Here is a 26,305-nt window from a genome sequence, read left to right on the forward strand (position 1 = left end):
GAGGCGTGGAACATACTGAAAAAGGCTTATGAAGGACGTGGTCTGAGCAGAAGATTGGGCCTGCTGCGGAGTCTTTTCAGCACCAAGTTGAGTGAAAATCCCTCGATGGAGTCATACCTACACAAAATTAAGGAGATTTCTCACCAACTGGAGGAAATAGAATCACCTCTGGATGATGAATTTGTTGCAGTGATAATGTTGAGTGGACTCACAGAAGACTACGACCCGCTCATCATGGCAATTGAGAATTCTAGTTCCAAGTTGACGACCGATACCATCTCCTCTAAACTATTACAAGAGGTACAAAGGCGTGAAGACAAGAACGAAGGTGGTACAGCCTTAGTCACCACACGCACACAGAAACAATTCAAATGTTTTAAGTGCAACGGCAAAGGACACCTTTCTCGGAACTGTCCGGAGAGAAAGATTGCAACTGCAAGCAACTACAGTAGCAGCCTGGGAACGAGGCATCCACCGAGGAGCTCGCAGAAGAAGGTTCCTGTTAAAAACAAGGCGCTTGTGACGGCTCTCTCTGTGAATGTGAATAGTAACAAGTGGTACATTGATTCCGGAGCCACTAATCATATGTGTAACAGTGCAAAAGTGATGGTAGGATGTGATCCGAAAAAAAACAGTGGATGTGTGCATTGCAAACGGTGCAAAGCTATCCACTGCGGGGTTAGGTCAAGTAAAAGTGCAGCTGAAAGACTGTGTAAGGACAATAAGTGATACTTATTATGTTCCTAATTTAAGTACTAATTTGTTGTCAGTCAGTGCCATGACCAAAAAAGGTTATATTGTTACTTTTGATAGTACATCATGTACTATCTATGATAATAACGAGATTTTAGCTACAGGTACCCATGTCAATGGTGTCTATCAGCTAGATACTGTGTCTGATAGCGTTTGTACTGCAGAGGAACAGGAGTGCAGTATGATGGCATCAGCTGCGGCAGACTTGAAATCCCAGGAAGTGTGGCACAAGCGGCTCGGTCACCTTAATCTAAGAAGTATCCAACTTTTGCAAAAAGGTATGGCAATTGGCGTTCATTTTAATACTTCTGATTTTCAGCAATGTGTGTCTTGTGTTGAAGGAAAGCAAAGTAGACTCCCTTTTCCTAAGAAATCAAGTAGTAGAGCGACAGAAGTGCTGGGTTTAATACATACAGACTTATGTGGTCCCATACAGGTTCCCTCTATAAGTGGTGCTAGGTACATACTTAGTTTCATCGATGACTACACAAGAAAGCAGTTTGTCTATTTTTTGAAATCAAAAAATGAAACTTTTGCTAATTTCAAAAAATTCAAAGCCCTTGTGGAGAATGAAACTGGGAAGAAGTTAAAAGTTCTTAGAAGTGATAGAGGCGGAGAATATATGAGTTCTAAATTTAAGGAATACCTAAAGACCTGCGGGATCAAACACCAGAAGACCATCCCCGACTGCCCACAACAAAATGGCGTCGCGGAACGGGCCAATAGGACGGTGATGGAGAAGGTTAGATGCATGCTGCGTGACGCTGGACTGGAAAAGAAATTCTGGGCAGAGGCAGTGAACACAGCAGTCTACTTAAAGAACCGCAGTCCTACCAAGGCCGTTCCTGGTGAAACCCCCGAGGAGAAGTGGACAAACAAGAAGGTAAATCTAAACCATTTAAGAATTTTTGGTTGTGTAGCTTATTCTATGGTAAAGAATAGGAGGAAACTTGATCCTAAAAGCAAACCATATATTTTTGTGGGATACAATGAAGAGTCGAAAGGCTACCGACTAATAGATACTGAGAACCACAGAAACTGTGTCAATTCTCGCAATGTTGTGTTCATAGAAAATAAATTTTGGAACAAAGACATGTCACATGATGATAGTTTCAAGCAACATCCTATTGTTGACATCAACAGTCTGATTTCTAATGAAATTCAGCAATCAGAATCATCCACTGTGAGTTCTGATCAATCTGATGACATGAGATTATCACAGAGAGAGGAACAGAGGATCAGCATGATCACACTGTATGATTCTGAGAGCGATAACACAAGTTCTGAAACGGAGAACTGTTTGGATTATACTTACGTTCCAGGAGATGACACGCTGGCTCAAGCAGAGCAGGAAGACACCTCCTACGAAGAAGCTGATGGGTCCTGCCTAATTGCTAATTTTGTGGCACTGGCTGATGGTTACCCTGATGATCCGCAGACTGCAACCGAAGCACTGAAGGGACCGGATTCAGACAGTTGGCGGAGGGCAATGACAGATGAGTATAATTCATTCATTAAGAACAAATGTTGGACTTTGACAAAACGTAAACCTGGCCATAAGCCCGTTCAATGTAAATGGATTTTTAAAAGGAAATATGGTGCTAATGGTGAGCTCATAAAATTTAAAGCTCGTTTGGTTGCCAAAGGTTATACCCAGAAATATGGTATAGATTACCAGGATACTTTTTCACCTGTAGTAAGGTACTCCACAATAAGAATGCTTCTTGCTCTAGCAGCAGAATACAACTTGGATTTGGAACATCTTGATGTGAAAACTGCTTTTCTCAATGGAGATCTTGAGGAAACAGTATACATGGAGCAACCAGAGTGTTTCAAGGTTAAAGGGAGCGAAGATATGGTATATAAGCTCGACAAGGCTGTGTACGGCCTTAAACAAGCTTCCAAGTCTTGGTACGATAAAATTACTAAGGTGCTCTGTGACAAATTAAAGTTCTGCCGCTTGACTTCTGAGCCATGCGTATTCTTTAAGTGTGAAAATGGATCAATGATGATCATAGCGTTGTATGTGGACGACTTGATTGTATTTTCATCACCAGATTTTCAAGGAAAGGATAAAATAAAGAAGGAACTACAGGAGGAATTCGAAATCACTGATCTAGGGCCAGCTCAGCATGTACTTGGCATGAAGCTGATGAGGGAAGATAACAAAATTTACCTAAATCAGTCGATCTACATCCAGAAGGTACTGAAAAAGTTTCGCATGGAGGACTGCAAACCAGCTGCAACACCCATGGAGACAGGTCTTAAACTTACCAAAGAACCCAAGCAGTACGAGACCTACGACTACAGAGGTTTGATTGGTTCTTTGATGTATGTGGCAGTTTGCACCAGACCTGACATCAGTCATGCAGTTAGCTACCTCAGTCAATTCAATGATTGTTTCGGCGAAACTCACTGGAAAGCTGCCAAAAGAATACTACGTTATTTGAAAGGTACAATTAATTTTAACCTTGTATTTTCCAAATCAGGTTTGAACATTTCAGCCTACGCAGATGCTGACTGGGCGTCAGATAACATCGACCGTAAATCGTTTACTGGCTTCATTTTTACCGTGGGCAAGTCCGTTGTTGCTTGGGAGAGCCGCAAGCAGCGCACTGTTGCTCTGTCAAGCACTGAAGCAGAGTACATGGCGTTGTCAGACACATGTAAGGAAGCTTTATTTATTAGAAAATTTTTATTTGAAGTTTTTGGTACCATGGCTAAAATCACGATTTATAATGACAATCAATCTGCTATTAAGTTATGTAAAAGTTTTGTATTTCATTCCAGAACAAAGCACATTGATATACGTCATCATTTTATTAAAGAAATTGTTAATAAAGGTGTTGTTGAAATAAAATACTTGTCAACTGCAAATATGTTAGCAGACATATTAACTAAAGCACTTTGTAAAGAAAAGCATAATTATTTCACAAGTCAGTTGCTAACAAGTTCATAGGTTAACTTATAATGTTTGTGTTTTAACTGAACTAAGTTAGAATGTAACTTTGTTAAGTTGTAGTTTATGTTTAGCTTGCGTTTAAGGGCCAGTGTTGAAGCTATTGCTTAAATGTAAACGCAACCTAAAAGTTTATTTTGTCTGTGCTCAGTGTGACATATGTAATGTCAAATAGACGTCAGCCCTTTAAGTTCCTGTTCTCTGCTAATGGTCATTGGTAATGTACGTACTTGTCTTGTTTGTTATCGCTCATAGTATTAAAATCAAGTGTAATCTCATCGCAGTGTTTTTATTCCTATCATTTTTCCTAACAGTGGCTTCATCTACAGGATCTACTTTACAGTTGATAACCTGCTCAACCCCAATATTTGCATATTAGGAAATTGACTTGAGATGTCGCTCTTGTAAATCAAAACAAATTATTATGTTTTTAAAGTGATAACTCTCACTTCTAGGACACAACCTGAGAGTTGAACAAAGCATACAAGATTTTATGACGATACGTCACTCGAATGGTTAGCTCAGTTGGCAGAGTACTGGCACGGAACGGAAGAGGCCGTGTATTCGAGTCCCGCATCGTTCATAAAATTTTATTTGTGTACAAATCCTAGAAGTGAGGGTTATCACTTTTAAAAACATAATAATTTAATATGAAGCGTATAATAAATAACCGATGAGAGTTTAATGTATCTCGGTATATTATGTCATATATCATAACTCTTCTCCTTTTTACAGCGCTTTTGCTTCAAGTGCAATTAATACTGCAATTAGGTTAATGATTAAAGAGGTTTATAGACTATAAAAGATAATAGTTTTACATTTAACCGACACTGCCATTAAATAAAAAGGCTTGCCGTTAAAAGGGACGCGTTTACTTTGAGATTCTAATTAGTGGAAATTCGTGCAAGTCTTTGAATGATACTTTCATATAAATTCGAAAATTGAAAATACAATGGTACGAGACCAAACCAGCGCCACCGCCACTTGTATAAACTCAATAAACTATTTTCTCAATTGTTTTACAAAATCTTCCAAAAATCGGGAAGCTCCATATGTCTCCATATACACTAGGCCCTGAGCAAGTTCTGAACCTCATTTGCTTTATAAGATGGTTTATTTTGCATGGTCTTATAGCTTGTTCAATAGCTTTCTTATACATTCATTCAAATCATCATGATTATAAGCAATCTAATAATACACGTAAAAAATACGCATTGACAAGCCGCTGTGCGCGCGCCAAAATCGCGCCGATCTAAGGCAAACCGCGGCGCGGGGTACCTGCCTATTTCGGAAGGTAAAATTGATTTATTTATTTATTATGAAAAAAGTGACGAAACAGGAAAGACATTTACCTGATGTAAGTGATAAGTCTTGTCCATTACAATTTGCCCAGAAGTTTCACTAGATATTTTAATTGACAGACGAGCGTACGTACCTGATGTTAAGTTCAGTCCACATTTTCTTGCAACACCAGAGCAATCACAGGCGTTTTGCCGGCCTATTAGTAAAGATACCAATGGTAACACCACGCAAGGAAGCTCATACTTAGATTATGCATGGTAGAAAGTTCTATGAAAACCGCACTGTAATGCTATACGACATATGTCATTATATAAAATTTGTAGCGTGTAGTGCGAAGGTGGGATTCGGCTTGATGTTCTGAACACGCCAATTGATCTAGCCATTCACAGAAATTATCACGGGGAGTATTCCGAAGAGCTGTTTAATCTGATTCCTGCCGCCGAATTCCACCTTCGCACGACACGCCACAAGTTAGGTTATCATCCCTACCTGGATGTGTGGCGGTCTTCCACAGTGCGGTTTTCAAGGAGCTTTCTTCCTCGTACTACAACAATGTGGAATGAGCTTCCTTGTGCGGTGTTTCCGGGGCGATACGACATGGGTACCTTCAAAAAAAGTGCGTACACCTTCCTTAAAGGCCGGCAACGCTTCTGTGATTGCTCTGGTGTTGCAAGAGATTGTGGGCGGCGGTTATCACTTAACACCAGGTGACCCGTACGCTCGTTTGTCCTCCTATTCCATAAAAAAAACAGAACACTGGACAATTCAAGCATCGAGAAATAAGCTCTGCGTTGCCTGTGTTCAAATGGTTCGAGCTAATACTGAGGTGCACCAGATAAGATTTGAGAGCATACTCAATAATATGTGGTCGGACCTGCGCTTTGTCCGCTTAGACCACTAGAAAGAATTTTTGAGGTATCGCTAAGATCTATTTATGACCACCAGTTCCTTCGAAGCCAATTTGGATTTGACTTTCAGCTGAATGCGGAGTTAACAATCGCGCGAGATTTCGAGACCTAGTATTCCGCGAGTAGTCGAGCCATTACGGGAATTGTTCTCGAAGAGCGAGAATACGACAATGAATGAATTTGAATTTGAATTTGAATAGAGGGTAAAGTTGTATTGTACTAGTTAATCATTCATAACAAACTATTGGGTTGAGAGCTTGAAAATTATTGTCAATTATGATATTGTTAATTATTTAATGGAGGACCCAAGTTGTTATTTACTGCTGTTTCTATTAAGTTGGACCCTTAATTTTATACGCTAACAGAGAGAAGTTAATTTTATAATTGTATTTCGTAGTTAGATTATTCGTTAAAGGTCTGTATTGAATTTAGCTGCGAAATTATTTGTCCTAAATATGATAATAAAGAGAAATGTGGGCAGACCGCATAAAAGGTGGACCGATGAGATTATGAGGATTGACGGAACTAACTGGCTCGAAAAAGAGAAACATAGAAAGGAATGGAGGAGGCCTTTACCCAACTGGGATCCATTTGAAAATTATGAAGACAGTGCTAGTAAAACTTACATAGTGCATGCATTATAATTTACTAACATAAAAGTTAATAATAAAATAATCATGTTTGTCGACTAACCGTACTAACATACTTACACTAAAATGTAGAAAATCAAATGGAAAATCATTAAAAGAGGCTTTATCATTATTATAATTATTATTTCGTAAAAAGTAATAAAATATACCGAAGAAATAGCTTAATGTGTTGTTCTAGCTTCTTGGGTCCAGGTTAGTTAAGTGATAAAATATCTTCGATTGCAGACTGACACATTTAAGTTTCATTTCATTTATGTATCTATTAACACACTGTTTAATTTTTGCCTGTCACAGATGAATGTCCATCAGGATTTCTTTCTTCGTGATTGAAATTAAATATTTTCAGTGTGATTCAGTATTTTTACGATGTTTCATCGTATAAGAGCTATCTCATTAAGTTTATCAATTATTGATTGTTATGTTTTAATATTTCTTCATGTTTTTGAAGGGTTCAAGAGCAAAGTAAAGTCACTGACGCGATCAATGAAAATCGAATGGGACATCTGAAATGGCAGTGGCCAGGATGGCACAGCTTGGATCTTCAAATTGTGGGACAAAACAAGTACAGAAACTTCGGGCGGAAAGAGACATAGATGCAATGGAAGGATGACGTCAAGAAAACTGGATGGAAGTAGCGCGAAATCGAGTGAGGTCAACATGTTTTGGAAACGTATTTTACATTATATTTATAGAATGTTTTCTATGTGGCGCACTTAAAAGTCAAACGATTCCACTTGTGGAAGTTTAAATGAAATAAAGAAGTTATTATACAAAAAAAATCCTTTAATAATAATGAGCGCAATAGATCAACCATTTTATAAGCTTATGAAAAAGTACTTATAACTTTAAATGTTACCAAAATAAAAGTACCCGATGACAGAATTGACCAGGCACCACTAGCAGTTCCCCTTCTTAAGCATGATGCATAGACTGGCCATCGCTTTCCACATATCTGACGATTCGCTAGATTAACCAAATAACGAAATATATGTGTAATATATATAGGTATTTAAATAAAAAAAAAGATTCTCTAGAGGATGGTCGTGAAAACAAATAAAAGATTAACTTCTGGAGGGAAGTTTATTCATTGAGAGAAAAGTTTATAGAAATTAATATTATGATAGTAGTACACTGCCAATACATATACGAGAATCTCATAAACAAATAAGCCAATTTAAAAAGAATAGTGATGAACCTAATGTATATATTCGAAACAAATATAAACTCGCAATTCCATCTACTACTCTCCGTAAAATTGCTAAATCTTTTAGAGTGGACTGTGTTATATTTTATAACAAACTCCCAAATGATATTAAAATATTACCAATTAAAAAATTTTTATCGTAAAAAATAAATAAAAATCTAAGGCCTATTATAATGTGAAAGATTATTTGAATGATAAAGATAGTTGGGATATTGTTATACTCATTTGAATGCTATTGTAACTTTTGTACTTCATCCTGACTTATAAAGTTTTACAGTGAGTAAAGATTGTTTTGAATTTGAATTTGAATAGTCGCAAACATATTTCTAAGACCTCTGGTATTGCAGATTTCATGGACAAGATATTTCGTTTTTCAAATTCAAATTCAAAATCCACTTCTCCATTCGACTCTTGCCACGAAAGTCACTTATTGATATTCTCTACACAAACTAATGCGTATCAAAATAATATTCAAGTGTACCCACGAATAGTCCTCCTGTTTTGCAATAACATACGACACCGTCAGTCGCATGCTAATTACACCGTCATGATCGGCAATCAAATGTGTTTGTATAATATTATACGATAGCTGTTGCGAACGTCAAATTATTACACTTCCTTTGTAAAGCAAAACAATATAAGCAACTCATAAATTACATTTTGTAATAAAGAAAACGTAACCGCGAAAAATTTTAAAACATTCAATATTAGATTTTTAACGTGTTCTTTGTAATCGTTGTTTTTATTAAAATAGATTAGAATACAATTATTGATAACCACCACTACACAATTATTAAATAACAAACCAGAATGAGTAATAAATTCTTAGAACAAATAACAAAACTTAAATAATACAATTTATTACTAAAAAAGAAAAAGTGGGTTCTGTGCGGCAGTGAATGTCACCAAATGGAGCTATCACAGTAATAACTGGCGTGGCGCCAATGATGCGCTGGTTTTCAGTAGCCCCAACGTCATTGATTCCTGGAGTAGCAGGATTGTGAGTAGTAGTTAGAGTTAGTATTAGAGTTTCACCTACTTTTATATAGTAGCTTACTAGACAAACATTGTCTGTAACTCTTACCATGATAGCAATGGTTGCTAAGCTTCGCAGATAATATGTAACTAATAGATACATTTTGGATTAAATTACCTCAAATCCGTTACATCGCGAAATTAGTAACTGTGGCAAATTTCAAATTTATCGGGTATATAGTTGAAATCTCTTGATGATAAAAGCCTCTTATAGGATTACTAGCTGACCTGGCAGTCGTTGTTGTGTTCACGATAAAAAAAACACTAATAATTTGAAATCCAAACGAATTTCGTAAAATCCGTTCTCACCTGACCTCTACTCGGCGAAAGGGATATTCCTACCAAATTTCAAGTCCTTATGGTCGTGGTGAGTCAATACATAGGTGGAAAACTCCTATTTATATTAATAAATATAATAAAATATATATTAATAGAATATAGATTGATCTTGCTATGCCAAGACTAAAATTCGAAGAAGGAAAAGTCCTTAGCAAATATTGGTTTTCAATAAAGCAATATGGCAGTAATTGGTTGGAGTAATGATTTTAACCAAAAAAAAATCAGCAGATACTCCTGACCTGGCAAAAACCATTAGAACGATTTTGTATCTCGTAGTTGGCTAGTCATATATCTGTTAGTTGTAAATGTGTAATATCATTATTCCCAACAAATTAGTTAAGACATAGAATATGAATAAAAACATTTTCATTATACCTTCTTTTTACAGGGTCATATTGATTCATGCAGCTGCGTAGGTACGTACCTATATAAGAGGGGCCAAAAGGCCAAGAGGCTTACGTGGAAGAACCCCCTTTACTTAAGACTGCAACATGATGCTGGTCGAATTCGGTATTTTAACGTAATATCCGGTGGTGGAATTAGGCATTATGAACCCGATCGACGTTGACTTTTTTTAATTGCATACTGTGATAGAAAATATCATCCTACCCTCAATTTTATAGTTTTATTGCATCAATAAGAATGTAGACTCGCAATATTTAAACCTAAAATTTCTAAATATTATTGTGTTGAAATGACAAGATAAGAGACCAAGATATAAGGAGAATTTAATAAGATTCTGTTGCTGAAGAAGAGATCATTGGATCAGATAGAAGACCAGAACGACGAAGATGATGAATATACGGGAAGAACACCACATTCACATGCAGGATAATCAAGATCATTAGGATACTTATCATGATAATCGGGATTACAATCAGGATGTCTGTCTTCCTCAAATTCTATACATACTTCGCTGGGAAACACACATTTTTTTAGTCTTTGGGCAAGAAAGAATCTAGTTTTATCTGATGCAATGCGTGGGTTGCTACCAACAACTCCTTGATGAGTTTCGCTGAAGCCAGGAAACACACATTTTTTTAGTCTTTGGGCAAGAAAGAATCTCGTTTTATCCGAAAACAGTGCGTGGGCTGCTAGTATCAACTCCTAGTAGGTCACCGAAGCCAAAAGAGTGTCAACGCAATATAAAATTAGTAAAATTAACATTTGGTATCTATTGTGTTTAAGTTAAAGTTCATCGATATTTTGCCGGTCCCTTTCGAGACTTTGCGTAACGCCATTTGCAGCCACGTGTTAATCTTGTCCTAAAAATAATTCATGGCAGATGAGACTATATATACTTACTGCAACGCTTGCTGTGTTTTTGTACCGACTTCTTTAGTATTCGTGAGACGAAACGCACTAACAGCGCACACTCACGATACGCTGGTATTACGAATTCGGCCATTACACGTTTCTCAACTCTGCACTGTGTCATATGTTTGCGACGATTGTTGGCAACACGATGAGATGTGTGGCCAATGAATGTAACAAAATATTTAAAAGCATTTATTTATTTTATTTATTTAAGGACAATGGACAGGTTACTATTAATCGTTATTTACCTGTAGGAGGCTCCTTTGCACAGGATGCCGGCTAGATTATGGGTACCAGAACAACGCCTATTTCTGCCGTGAAGCAGTAATGTGTAAGCATTACTGTGTTTTGGTCTGAAGGGCTCCGTAGCTAGTGAATTTACTAGGCAAATGAGACTTAACATCTTACGTCTCAAGGTGTCGAGCGCAATTGTAGTGCCGTTAAGAATTTTTGGGTTTTTCAAGAATCCTGAGCGGCACTGCATTGTAATAGGCAGGGCTGAAAATACTATCAGCTGAACGTCCTGCTCGTCACGTCCCTTATTTTCATAACAGATTATAGTAAACTAAACAAAGTGTGGAACATACTGTTGTTAAATTATAGACCCACTTAGAGATTGCCACAACTTGCAAAAGAGACACTAGTTTGAAGCAGAAGAAACGAAAAAGAAGGGGGACAAAGCTCCAGCAAGCTGTAACAGTTAACTAACTGGTTCTAGTGTCATGAACAAATAACATACAATTAGAGTTAACTTAAAAATAAAATAAAAAAAGTGTGTGCATACTTATCTATTCACGGAAGCAGTTATACTTCTTTGGCAACAAAACAAATCCTTAAAATTATTTATTCGTCGTGTACAATGTTTGTAAAAAGAACAATATTGTTAAAATCGTGAAATAAATTATTGAATATTAAAGAATACGGCTGTATTTAATTGAACAATTTAACTTTCCTAATAATGGAAGAAGAAACAAAAAAAAAGTCACACATGTCAGATAATAGCACAGGTTGTAATAGTCTTAGGAGTTTATTTTTAATAATACCAAAAAGGTACAAACGTCATTATGTTTTGCTTTTATGTCAATGTAATTTTGCAGTAATAAACCTATTTCAATATGATTTTAATATTCTTTTTTATTGTATTTTGGTATGGTTTGGTCTTGGTACCAATGTTCTAAAATCTAAATAAATAAAAAAACAATCAATGTAATGTGTGTAAAATAGAAAGATATTTTAATAACCAACTTCAACCTGTTGCTTTTGTGTTACAGTGATGCGCGCGCATCTTAAAATTTCACTCCCATCATTTTTTCATAACGCACCTAAAGAAGTATAACTTCAAAAAAAACCAAGTATGAATAAAATAATATAAAAATATACTTTCCTCTTTGGTCACTATATTGTAATTGCTATTAGCTTAGCTTCTTTTTGAATTTAGGAAGACTATCACCTACTATGTCAATGTAAAGAACTTTATTTCTACTATTATATACAGTTAAAATCCTATTGATAGATGCTGAGAGCCCTAGGTTTGTTTTGGAGACGACAGCTTTGGACGGCAAGCTCTATATATACAATAATATAGAGTTTATGCTATGGGTTTTTCTTTTATGACTCAAATGGCTTTATTGTAAGCATTGGCTATCCTAGTCGATTTCACCGCCCAATTTTTTTTTAAATTATCAGTTAAGAAATGACCAGTACGTCCTAAGTCATCTTTTAAAATACGCGACATGGTTCTAGGTGCTATCTTCATCTCCTGTGATTAAATCTTTTGCATTCGGACAGGATTTCTTCGGATTCTTTCCCTTACTGCTTTGACCACCTTTTTCGTACGACGACTACGTGAACGGCCAGAACTTCACTTCTACTTCTGTCACAAACAGAGGGGGTCTCATTGTACCTATTAATAGCCCGGTACACAAATATTTTACTAATACCAAGCGTATGGAGAGTTTTTAAATAGATTTTAAGTTTTTAAAATCTATTGTACAATGTATTGGTGCCAAAACAATGAAGAATGCCAATCTATTGTACAAATATTATACAAATGACAGATTCCAAATTCAAATGAAATATTTTGTTTATTTTTAATTGTAACTGTATTTATGGCCAGACTAGGTCGAACAATGACACATTCTTACACAGAGACTTGGAAAACAGGCGATGTGCCGAGAGTTGTAATTGACTCTCTATTTAGTAACATTTGCGTATTTTTTTATGGAATAGGAGGAAAAACGATCGTACGGGTCACCTGGTGCTAAGTGATCACCGCCGCCCACAATCTCTTGCAACACCAGAGGAATCACAGGAGCACACGCTTTTTTTTAAGGTACCCATGTCGTATCGTCCCGGAAACACCGCACAAGAAAGCTCATTCCACAGCTTTTTAGTACGTGGAAGAAAGCTCCTTGAAAACCGCACTGTGGAGGACCGCCACACATCCAGATGGTGGGGATGATATCCTAACTTGAGGCGTGTTGTGCGAAGGAGGAATTCGGCGGCAGGAATCAGGTTAAACAGCTCTTCGGCACAATCCCCGTGATAAATGCGGTAGAAGACACACAATGAAGCGTATGAATACCAAAAGCAACATTCAGGTTGGTAGTTTATCATCAAGCCATTAGGCTCACGGTAGATAATAGCTCATCATTATCACTATCGTTCTCTAGATAACGTACCGCACTCGCTACTTATCTCGGGTCACTAAAGTACTAAGGCTATTTATGACGTTGTGTGACGTACTCTCCGAACGCTGACTTCCTAATCTCATACATTTAAACGAGCAATTTTTGTATATTATATATAATCTGTGTCTAGGAAACGGCTCCAATGATTTTAATGAAATTTAGTATAGAGGTAGTTTTGGGGGGCAAGTAATCGTTCCAGCTAGGTTTCTATTTTTTAAAAAAATGTAGTTTTATCCGTGTTTTAATGAGAAACAGCTACAGTAACATTAGAATACAAAGGTAAATTTCGTCAATATATACAAGACTATAATAACTCAGATTGGGTGATCTGGAAAGCAGAAGACCGCGATTCAAATCCAGATGTCCTATTAGTTTTATTTTGTTCAAATATTGTACATTCTTAAAAATCTGAGCACGGCTCAGTCGTCCAGATATTTTTAATAAAGATTTGAACGTTTGTAGTAATTAGAATTTTACAATATTTTACATTCACAGGATCAGGCGTGTCTTCCGAAATGGGAAACAGGAATAACAGATCACGATTTTCTAAGATCTTCACAAAGTGTTAAAGTTACATATTTCCAAGCAGTGGGTTATTTCTTTGAACAAAATGACAGATAGATATGTCAGGGGCGCCATTTTCTGGTTTCAAATAGTATTGTACAAGTTGTATTGCGTATCGGCTTGAAGGGGCCCGTAGCTAGTGAAATAACCAGCCTTATAAGACGAAACATATTTGGCCTAAAAATAAAATTGGTATAAAGTTATACCTGAGAATAAACCAAGAATAAGCAAAATGTTGACCGTATAGCCGACAACACTGTCAATACAATGATAATTCTGAAGATTTCCGAATGTCAGGCAGCTTCGCAAATAAACACGGGAAACGTTATAAGCCAATCATAGGCAAAATGTCTATTTATTAACATTTTGCTTATTCTTGGTTTATTCACAGTTATAAATTGCATCTTGCATCAACTACTACTAACCGAAATCCTTTTACAACATGATCACAGAAAATGTACAACAGAAACGTGTTACGAATAACAATGTAATTGTTGGGTAACGTATATATTTGACTTTATAAAAAACACCTCTTCTTCTCATGTCTGAGGGAATTTAAATTTTCAAATGGGTGGTGGAAATTTTGACGTACAATAAGTGTTTTAAATCTTACTTTGAATAAAAATATTTGAATTTGAATATCTATACATATCTATACACATATAAATAAAATTGGAGTGTCTGTTTTTAATATTGAAAAATCCGTTTTTACTACATATTTATGAATATATATATACACAAAAATAATATGTTTTACAATTTTCTCTGTCTGACTGTCTGTTTGTTCCGGCTGATCTCTAAAATGGCTGGACTGATTTTGACGGGACTTTTATTGGCAGGTAGCTGTTGTAATAACTTAGGCTAAGTTTATTTTACAAGTAATGTTTGCAATGTCTAAAAAACGGTCTAACACTAAAAATAATTTATATGGCAAAACAACGTTTTCCGGGTCAGCTAGTTTGAATATAAAATTAGCTAGCTTAGAAGTTATGATAAAATTTTAATAACTGTAAATTAAGTTAAGACGTTTACCTATTGTCTGAAATTTAATACAAGTATTACAATATCATTATAGTTATAGTAGATACAAGTAATTATACTTTTTTACTGAAACTTGAATTATATTCCGGTGTAGACAGAACACAAATAAAACTATTTGAAAAATAGCGCCTTATCTCTTGTTTATCATAAAACAAATAATTATAATTTTGTTTCCATTTGTACTGTGATTACGACTTGTTTGTATTATAGGATAACTTCTTCAAACTTCTTATGCCCTGGTACAATTTGTCGGTTTTATTTATTCATAATAATATTAAATTGCTAGAGATTTTTAAGTTATTTAGTCTTTATGTATATGAATCACTGACCTCTACTATATACTACTGGACTGGCGGCTTTCAAAGTTCTTTTGTGCCTGTTTGATATTCGCCATTTTGGCACTGTTGGCCATGTAGCGAGAGTCTGCAGTACTCAAACTAGAGCTAAAGTCTCAGTAAACGGATGGTAGATGGTGGGAAACTAAACCACATCTATTGTGTCTTATAGAAATATGGGGTTGTACTGCAAAGTCGAAATTAGATAAACTACAGACAACACAAAATAAACTAGTAAATCTACTGTTTCATTATCCCTACTTAACTTCAAATGAAAAAAATCTACACAGAATCAAAAATTATGACAATCAGACAATTAAACACACACACTACATGCTTACTCATTTACAAGGTTTTAAATAAAAAAAAACACACTAACTCCTTCTTTAAAAAAAGAATTTAACCAGAATTGTTACACGAAGAGCTAGTCATATTGAGCTGCCAATAGTGAGAAGTAATTATGGAAAACAGACAATACCTTTGAGTTAAAGTTATTTAAAGCTAAACCTAAACTATTTACAAAAAAAGTGTACTTTATTACGTTGATTCTTGATGTATAACTAACACGGAAAACGTAAGAAATTAATTCAAAATGAAAAAATACTTCAAAGTCAAGAAAAAATTTTGTACGTTCCTTGGCAGCCATTTATATTAAACGTCAAAATTTGTTCTCTAGACGCTCGCAAATGGCGCTTCAAATAAAAATTTGCTGTCAAATTGCTGTATGGAACAGCCTGTCCAGTGGTATTTATACAGGTCAGTGATATGAATACTTTTTTGCCAATATTGCAAATCATCAAATTAAAAATTGCGCACATATAAATTATTACTTGATCATTTCTGCTACGAAATTTACTTCCCATAATTATTAAATAAATCGTAACCGTAGAATTTGAAATAAGTTTGTAATAAAAAAATGAGAAAAACAACATGAATATCAACATTATTCTTGTTCTTTTCTTATTAAATCTTTTTTCTTAATGTATTTATTATGTCTTACAAAATGGCCTTTATATGCAATACCAAAACAACGCTTACGTAGGTAGTGATGGTTATCCCTTAAAAAATAACTAATTATTAATTTGGTAGGGGTAATTAAGTTTGTTTTAATTTTAGTTTTTATTTGAATTGGCACCAACTTCTTCACTTTTAAGAAAAAAATCAAAATCGATATGACAACTTAAGAACTGTGGGTATTTCTAAAAAGAATTTGCAATACACAAAAAAAAAATTATTTAAAATATATTCTCATGCTTAGTAATTAATATGTGAGCCATTAGCATTAGAATATATTTTTTAAATATTTGTTAATTGTGTGAAGTGACTAACAGGCGAGAACTTTACTTAATATTTATTTTGTAAAAACTCACACGACGTATAAAATTTAGGCCATCGGGTTGGTGAGTTATTTCAAATTCAAATTAAAATATTTTTATTCAAAATAGAATATAAAATCACTTATTGAAAGTTAAAAACTACCACCTATTCCAAAAGGTATGCCTCAGATCTGAGAAGAACGGGCGCAACAAACTCAGCGGGCTTCTTTTTTTTATAAAAATATGGTTACAATGTAAAATCGTACAATATTTTGATTTATTTAATAGCCTGTGTGCGGTCGCTCTATTCCCAATCAGTGGTATCATTAAGAAAGTCATTAATGTTATAGTAACCTTTATCACACAAACGTTTTTTAACAATTAAATTTTGAACATTATCTGGGATCTTGTTTTAAAAGCATTTACAACGCCCCACAAACGACTTACTAACTTGACATAGGCGGGTAGTAGGCATTATAAGTTTATGTTTGTTCCTGGTTAACATTATGGTTATGACAGTTTCTAGCAAATTTATTTTAAGTGCCATGTGCACACATGACATTATCAGGAATATATTGATACTTCTATAGAGTAAGTTATAAAGTAAATTGTACTATACTTTTCACACCGAAAACACGTAACTAAATGAATAAAAATAATGAACTTAAGGTTAAAATTCAGTTTTAATTTTAGGAACACCTTCAAAAAGTCACATTTAAATGACATCATCAATAAATGTCACCTCTCGCGTTCCGTGCGAGTACTCTTTCAACTGAACTAGTCGTTCGAGTGACGTATCGTCATAAAATCGTGTATGCTTTGTTCAATTCTCAGGTTGTGGTTTCATCTACAGTATCTACTTTACAGTTGATAACCTGCTCAATCCCAGTATTTGTATATTAGGAAACTGAAGTGAGATGTCGCTCTTGTCAAATCTAAACAATTTGATATGTTTTTAAAATTTGAAAACAAAATTTGTTTTTTTTTTGTGTTTTAATCCTAGAAGTGAGGGTTATCACTTTAAGAACATAACAAATTGTTTACATATTAATATTATCAATAACAAATTGGCATTTTCAAATCTCAGTACCATTGGGAGGCTCCTTTGCACAGGATGCCGGCTAGATTATGGGTACCACAACGTCGCCTATTTCTGCCGTGAAGCTGTAATGTGTAAGCATTACTGTGTTTCGGTCTGAAGGGCGCCGTAGCTAGTGAAATTACTGGGCAAATGAGACTTAACATCTTATGTCTCAAGGAGAAGAGTGCATTTGTAGTGCCACTCAGAATTTTTGGGGTTTTTCAAGAATCCTGAGCGGCACTGCATTGTAATGGGAAGGGCGTATTAATTACCATCAGCTGAACGTCCTGCTCGTTTCGTCCCTTATTTTCATAAAAAATAAACTGAGTTCAGATAAGTAAATCCACATATAGTATCGGTTTATACTCTATATACTAATATGATAATCTATTACGTTGGTAAAACAGGAAGTGTTCGTCATTCGTGTGTCAACACGGGAGATCGTCATCACGCCGAAATAATTAGCGACCGACCTCGATACGTGCTCACTGACAATACGGTGTGTAACAATAGAACCTTAAGGCGCGGTCATACCTCTATATCCACAAAAATTGGTTGCTTAGAGAGTCGATTACAACATATCGCAATGAAAATATTCTAACGCAAAAAATGCATTTCAAAAGGAAAGACTCAAAGAAAAATAGTAGTAATAAAGTAGTAGTAGTAGAAAAAAAGTAGAATCTATACTAATATTATAAAGCTGCAGTGTTTGTTTGTTTGTTTGAACGCGCTAATCTCTGGTACTACTGGTCCGAATTGAATGATTCTTTCAGTGTTTATGTACATTTATCGAGGAAGGCTATAGGCTATGTTTTTTTTTTCAAAATTAGGGATCCGTAATAAAATTGCTATTTTGTAACACAAGGTGTAAAATCGAAAACCTATTTTTGCGTGCGCTGCAAAAACTATTGACAATAGAACAAAATGATGTACAGGCTATAATATAGGCAATATTTTTTTACTTATAAAACTATCGCGTGAATTATACTTTATATGGCAAAACAACGTTTGCCGGGTCAGCTATCTAATATATAAAATTCTCATGTCGCGGTGTTTGTAGTTAACCTCCTTCGAAACGGCTAGACCGATTCTCATGAAATTTTGAGTGCATATTGGGTAGGTCTGAGAATCGGACAACATCTATTTTTCATGCCCCTAAATGTTAAGGGTGGTCCACACGAAATCTTTTTGTTTAATTTTTTTGACATCTTTCTTATAAATTTGATTATGAGTCAGCATTAAAAAATACATACAACTTCAAATTTTCACCCATCTACGATCAACAGTTACTTTTGTATCGCGATTTTAATATCGGACAATACAACGTTTGCTGGGTCAGCTAGTATCCAACAAAAAGTTTGGAAGTTGCTTGCCAAAAATAAACTTTGGAGTTAAAAATCTCTGAATTTTCAGCGATAACAACATTATTTTTTTAAAGATTTGAATAGAATTAGTATTTTCCTAAAACTTAAACCGAACAATTATTGAATTTAATATGTATATTTTGAATAAACAAAAGAAAACCTGTAAAATAAATGCCCATTTGCAGCTTAGCCACATGATTAACACAATTGGTAGCATTTACAATCCCAGTGAGTCCGCGCCTTAAGGTGATGGTATGACTTGACATCTACGAGTTAAGAGCTGAAACTAAAGGACAAGTATAGTACTAATAGCTTGGTATTCACAAAAATTTATCGAGAAATACGAATTCTGAGGGCATTGGTCCACTAATACATTTTATTTACATAAACAAATCAATAAAGGTTTTTATTTGTGCGCGCATCACTGGATAGATATCTACTAAGTTTTCTAAGTTTCATTTCTAATAACCGTTCTCAATATTCTGTCTATCACTTACTTGTGATAAAAATCGTAACTATGGTTGACTTCTCTGTCCCAATAAACTTATCGACCTTATCCGTACACGCTGTTTGTCAATGGGATGACGTATAGCTTACCAGCGATAGAAGTTTGTATGGAAATTACAATTCACGTGTCCCAATATAAGGCGATAAGAATGACTTATCGGGTATATTGGGACAGCTTCAGATTATTGACAGATAATTACTGACAGTAGAAGGTAGTAATTTATCTTTATCTGTAGATAGTATATTGGGAACAGCCGTTAGACACTTAATTACAATAATAATAATGACACACTTGCCCAAACTAGGCATAGCCTGTACTATGAGTACAAGACAACGATATATTTAATATTATACTTATATACTTACTTCTTCTGAGGTCATTTTTAATAATTTTTTTATTGTATTTTCTTTGATTAGCGCGAGTGTTACACATTCAAATATAACACTTTTAAAGGATTAAAACGCCTGCAATTGTAACGGTTTTATATTCGATTTTTACATAAAAGTTTCATTTTCAGGGGGACGAATCAATCCCACTGAAAACGAGATCTGGAAAGGCCTTGAAACGTCGGGTTAACTAAAATAAAAAATGTAACTTTAACGCAAAAATCTAATGTAGAAACACAGTTACACACGTTTTAATCCTTTAAAAGTGTTTTATTTAAATTATTTTATTAATAATATAAGAATAAATTTATTTAAAATGGATCTTTTGATTCGATCATCATTTAACAAGCTCATATTATGACTAACTACATTTTTACTGTCGTTGTATCATCACACTAGTCGCAGACTGCAGTATGGTAGCTAATAAATTTATGATTAATAATAAACTATGATTTTTACCAGTGGGAGGCTCCTTTGCACAGGATGCCGGCTAGATTATGGGTACCACAACGGCGCCTATTTCTGCCGTGAAGAAGTAATGTGTAAACATTACTGTGTTTCGATCAGAAGGGCGTCGAACTAGTAAAATTACAGGGCAAATGAGACTTAACACCTTATGTCTCAAGGTGACGAGCGCAACTGTAGAGCCCCTCAGAATTTTTGGGTTTTTCAAAAATCCTGAGTGGTACTGCATTGAAATGGGTTTTGAGTATCAATCACCACCAGCTGAACGTCCTGCTCGTCTCGTCCCTTTTTTCATAAAAAAAAAAACCGTTTTACTTGGCAGTGATCATTTTATTAATAGGCATAAAATGCATTTATTTTCTCAAAATTGATTCTTTTAGAATTTTTTTAGATGTCATTTCTAATAACTACTAGATACTACTACCGCTTCGGAAACAAATGGCGCTCTGAGAGAGAAGTGGCGCAAGAAACTCTCCCAGTATTCTTTTTTTGCGCTCTTTTCAATATATTTTTCTCTAGCATTACGTAGAGATGTGGGTTCTCTCTTCATCTTCTACCGCATTTATCACGGGGAGTGCTCAGAGGAGCTGTTCAGGTTGATTCCAGTGGCCGAATTCCACCATCGGACATTACGTGCAAAGTACCATCCGCATCACGTAGACGTCTGGCATTCCACAACCGCGCGTTTTCTTCGAAATTTCTTGCCTCGCACAGCCACTTTGTGGAATCAACTACCGGCAGCGGTCTTCCCGAACAGATACGACTTAGGGACCTTCAAGAAAAAAGCATACTCCCACCTTAAAGGCCGGCAACGCAAATATTTTTACAATTTAATAATTTGGTTTTTAAGCTTTGTCATCAGCGAACACTCTCCCTAAGGCGATTTTCACTTCTGCCGGCACTCCCTGAGTGCAACCCGTATTTTTTTTATGGGGATTCATATGCAGAACAAAGTGAATAAAAACATATAGTTTCTCGGCACTACATTTCACAGCCCAAGGAGAAACTAGTCGAAAAAATTGGTATGGAAAAAAAGCCACGAATGTTTCCTATTAATCTTTATTCAAAGGTCGTTCACTCATTGACATAGAATTAAAAGTACACGCATCATTAACCCAGATAACAGGGAACCAGGAATGACGCACGTGGAATGAACGCAGCATTTAATTATTTCTTTAGAATACAAATAAGAATGCCTTCTCAAGCCTATTTCAAAGGCGCTCTATAAGTCTGTTTTTTGAAGTGAAACTTCTTTGGAATTGTTGTGATTTGAAACTCGATGAAACGAAAAAGCGAGACGATAGAGAGGTGAATGTATATGATTCAGCCGGCGAGAGAATAAGATTAGCATTATACAGTATTTTGGTACCAGGCGCTCATAGTTGAAGAAGAGATTGACTTATGTATGACGCGTGTATATGTACCTTAATATATTCTGACATCATGCACTCCGCGCCCGACAACAGGAGAACATAAATATGGTAGCGGTGATAGTAATGTCTTTCATAGCGATTGAAATCATGTGTTATCCTAGCAACATGTACCAGGTCTTCATATGCAGCTTAGAGGTTTAATGTAAATTTTGCATTGTATTCAGCGATTCTGTTAATGAGTTTTTAGAGGCCAAATTAAATTTGAAAATATGCAGCATTCGCACTGTGTCAACATCAAGATCAAAAACAGTAATTGACGCAGTATTCCAAAGATATATTAAGACCAAAGAGTTTATTTCATACTTTAGTTACCATAAACCTCTTTAATCTATCATCGAAAATGTATGTTCTGAGTCTGAATTAATCTATGTAATATATACGAATTAAAATAATTATTAAATTTTGTATCACTATGATAATTACTAAAAACCTACATTTATCCTCTTCCCGAAATTTATCGTTCCTCTCATTATCTTGAAGCCAAAATTTTCGAAGGTTTCACTTCAACCACGTGTGATGCACACTGTACACATGTTTTTTTGTCATCGGTTATATTTCGTCCCCGTGGACACTATACACAAATACACTATACCTTTATATATCACGATAAAATACAGCCTATATGTTGTTTTGAGTTTGAGTATTAGAGACTCATTCAATTCAGTAGTTTCTGACTTTTTCCCGGACATAAACACAGACAAATAGAATATTTATCCCACGCCTACAGCCCTTAGGCGTATGTCAAAGTCAAAGTCAAATAAACTTTATTCAATTTGGTTTAAACTAAGCGCTTTGAATCGTCACTACAAATATTTCTTTCAAATTTACCATATGCCCGCGAAAAGTTGAGCCCGTGAGAAGAACATACAAGAAACTCAACGGCCACTCTTTTCATTCAAATAGAGTATTTTACAATGGCTGTAATATACATAAATTAGTTTGTAAGGTGTTGCATCCAATATATGAGTCGTGCTTAAATAATATAAAAAAGTTATAAAGAATTAACTGTATCAATAGAAATTATCGTATATAAAATTGACGGCCCCTATAGCCCAGTGGTAAGTGACCCTGTCTACTGAGCTAGATGTCCCGAGTTTGAATCGCGGTAGGTGCAATCATTTATATGTTTGTTTCCGAGTCATGGATGTTTATATATATTTATGTATGTTAAAGTATGTATATTGTATTAAATATATCGTTGTCTTGTACCCATAGTCCAGGCTATGCCTAGTTTGGGGCAAGATAATTTGTTTAAGAGTGTGTCAATATTAATATTATTATATTAGTTGCATCAACCTTTAGACCTTGAATTCAATGTATGTGTTTGTTCATCCGCCTAATGGCTGTAGACTATATGTTTCAAACTTTTAAATAACATAATTCTTATTATAATATATTTTAACGATACAAAAATTGTAGTAATCACTAAAAGCCTTAAAAATAAACTAAGTTTGGGAAGCCCGTGATACAGTTCGACCAACTTCGGGGTTTTTTTAAGATTATATTTTAATGTGCTTTTAATCTTTAAATTATTCTTTTATTTTAATTTTTAAACGTGCGCCTCGATTATTAATATAGTGGAACTTGTCCTTGACTTTCCAAAAACGAAGAGCACGCGTGGAAACACACCCCCCAAAAAAACTTAGAAGAAGCTCATCGAATAACAATAAAAGGCATAAAAAGGCATTTATTTTCCCAAAATTGATTCCTTTAGAATTCTTCTTGATGTAATTTCTAATAACTACTAGATACTACTACCGCTTCGGAAACAAATGGCGCTCTGAGAGAGAAGAAGCGGCGCAAGAAACTCTCCAGGCATTCTTTTTTTGCGCTCTTTTCAATAAAAATATACAATATTGTACAGTCATTTCTATCGCTATAAAATAATCACAATCTAGTCCCAGGCTGTCCGATCATTTAGATATTCAGCAGTGGAGTATAACGATTTACGACAGAGCCATTTTTTTATAAAACATTTAAATTTCTTTATAGATAATGCCTGAACAGTGGCTGGGATTTTATTATAATGACATGGCAATACAAGTTAATATCATCAATGGACTTACAATACACTAGCGTATAGAGTAACAAACATCTTTAACGGAGATACAGAAAGATAGAAAAGGAAGACGATTCTATTGTTATTGTAACCGATTTTGATGAACAAGTCGTAAAAAGTCCGCCACTCCTAAGTATTTATAATATTAAACCATTAGCAAGCACATAGTGACAAATCAAAATTTTGAGGGCTGCCAAATACTGGTACAAGCTAGTTTACGCTGGTCTTAGATCATTTATACGTCTAGATAGACTGTGACAGCAGTGAAAACGTCGAAAAAAATTTTTGAAGTTGACAGTTAACCTCTATTTTGAGCAATGCATGCACACTTCCATAACGTGACATAGGTAGTAATCGCAAGTGTAAGAACTAGCTTGTCACGCATACTTAACTAATATCCCTGGCCTGTTTTTATCGGTTCTCTAACAGCAAGATACTCTATCTAGATGTATAAATTATCTATGATTCTAGTATATTTTAGTAGTGTACAGTTCGATCAATTTTGACAAGTGGCTGACAAACTTTCATTGACAGCTTTATAAGGCTTCGATTAACGGGTTGGTCTCCGCTGCGCTCCAATTAGATAACGCAGGCGTAGTTGCAAAGTGCGGCAACTTTTACTTCGCCCAAATGGGCGTACTCGAGCCAGTCTCGAACAATATGTAACGCTGACGTGCCACATGTTGTGTTAAGCTTTGCTAATAATTGAAACAAAAAAGTCGCGTAGTAAAACTTTGTAAAAATAATACTTCAACAAATAAGAAAGACACTGGGATCACATATCATCAGTAAGTATATATGTATTTTATTAATTTCAATCCTACTAATATTATAAATGTGAAAGTTTGTATGTCTGGATGTATGTTTGAACTTCTTTAACGCAAAATCTACAGAATAGATTTTGATGAAACTTTACAATAATATAGCTTACACACCAGAATAACAAATAGGCTATAATTTATAAAACTATAGTGTGAATTATACAAAATATAAAAGAAGTGTGATTGTTACTAATGAATACAACTAGCGCCATCTCTTATCAATTAGCAAGGAAAAGATCAATACAATTTATATGACAGAACAACGTTTGCCGGGTCAGCTAGTGTAAAATAACACGAAGCGTATATTACAAAATTTTAAAGATGCGATTGAATGTCAAAATGCCATCCATAAACACAAGCATCTTATACGAGTAGTTGCCGCAATAAGGAAGCTGTTGTTGTTAGATAGTGCGGTATCTAGTTGTAGCGCAGCGGAGACCAAACCTTATTCTAAGTTATAAGGCTTTAAAAATAATTGCAATGTTGGATACTAAAATTCAGCGAAAATTTAATGTAGTCCGGCTGCTACGAAATCTACGTAGTGAAACTTCTAGAAGGATTTTTATTACATACTAGCTGACCCGACAGACGTTGTTTTGTATATAATAAATAAAATAATGTTTTTATATGAATTTTAATTTGTGACAAATCTTAAGATTTATCAATATACATAAAAATAATCTGATAGACACCTGTAGTAAATCTACCAACTATAGTTAGCTAAAATTAAGTTCTAGTTTGATTTCTGAACGACGGGGGATACATCAAAGGAAAAACAAAATTGTTGTTTTTTTTTTTTATAATTCCGAGCATTTTCATATTTATTCACGTTTTAAACCTTTGGACTTGGACAAATAATTTAAGACCGAAATTAGCCAAATCAATCCAGCCGTTCCCGAGTTTTAGCGAGACTAACGAACAGCAATTCATTTATATATATATAGATATTGAAATACTTCTCATAATCCAGCCGCATATTTGTATATTTATTATATTCCGCCAGCAAGGTAAACACTAAAAAAAAATTAAAACAAACATAGCATAGTATATTTACAATATTATTGACATGCGACGTGATGCTTCAGTTGTAGGCGAAAAACAACTTTATCTAGATAATTCAAACAATAATTCATTGTTCTTTTTTTAACCGACTTAAAAAAAGCAGTAGGTTCAGAATTCGTCGGTACGTTTTTTTTATGTTTGTTACCTCAAAACTTTCGACTGGGTGAACCGATTTTGATAATTCTTTTATTATTTGGAAGCTGGTGCTTCCCGTGTGGTCCCGTGTGTCCCGTGTCCAAATCTGACATCCATGGGAAAACCATAATAGTCTGAAATTTGCCATACATAAAATAACAATAGTCGTAACTAGAATTATATTGTTTTGGAATAGTGTTTTTGAAGTCGGTTGTTTTTTTTTGTTATGAAAAAAGCGTCTAACCTATATACGTTACGTTATAACGTATGTGTGTGTGTGTGTGTGTGTGGATGTATTTATTTGAATACATTTGCTGAAAAGAAGTTTATCCCATGTGTGATAAGAATGCGGAAAGTTATACATTCTCGCACTAAGTAGTGCTTTTTGTTAAGTGAATTTGTGTTTTTTAACATTTGTAATCCATTTTTTTTATGTTTGTTTGTCTGTATTGGGGTTGTGACTTCTCTGAGGCTCTATACCTAAACCAAGAAAAGTTCCATAATTTGATATTTAACTTGAAATCGTATCATTCTTGCACATACTTATCATAGTTAATATAAAAGATGGATATTTTAAC

At 34.9% G+C, this 26,305-nt stretch overlaps 2 protein-coding genes across 3 annotated transcripts in view; both read right to left on the reverse strand.

Moving 5' to 3' along the window:
• Positions 1 to 26,305, reverse strand: part of LOC126977825 (high affinity cAMP-specific and IBMX-insensitive 3',5'-cyclic phosphodiesterase 8) — a 276,616-nt gene that overhangs the window by 249,258 nt on the left and 1,053 nt on the right. The gene's annotated exons all lie outside the window — the stretch shown is intronic.
• LOC126977843 (peptidyl-prolyl cis-trans isomerase FKBP8) overlaps positions 1 to 26,305 on the reverse strand; it is a 323,871-nt gene that overhangs the window by 9,798 nt on the left and 287,768 nt on the right. The gene's annotated exons all lie outside the window — the stretch shown is intronic.

The sequence above is a fragment of the Leptidea sinapis genome, chromosome 46, assembly GCF_905404315.1.
Source record: "Leptidea sinapis chromosome 46, ilLepSina1.1, whole genome shotgun sequence".
Taxonomy (NCBI): domain Eukaryota; kingdom Metazoa; phylum Arthropoda; class Insecta; order Lepidoptera; family Pieridae; genus Leptidea; species Leptidea sinapis.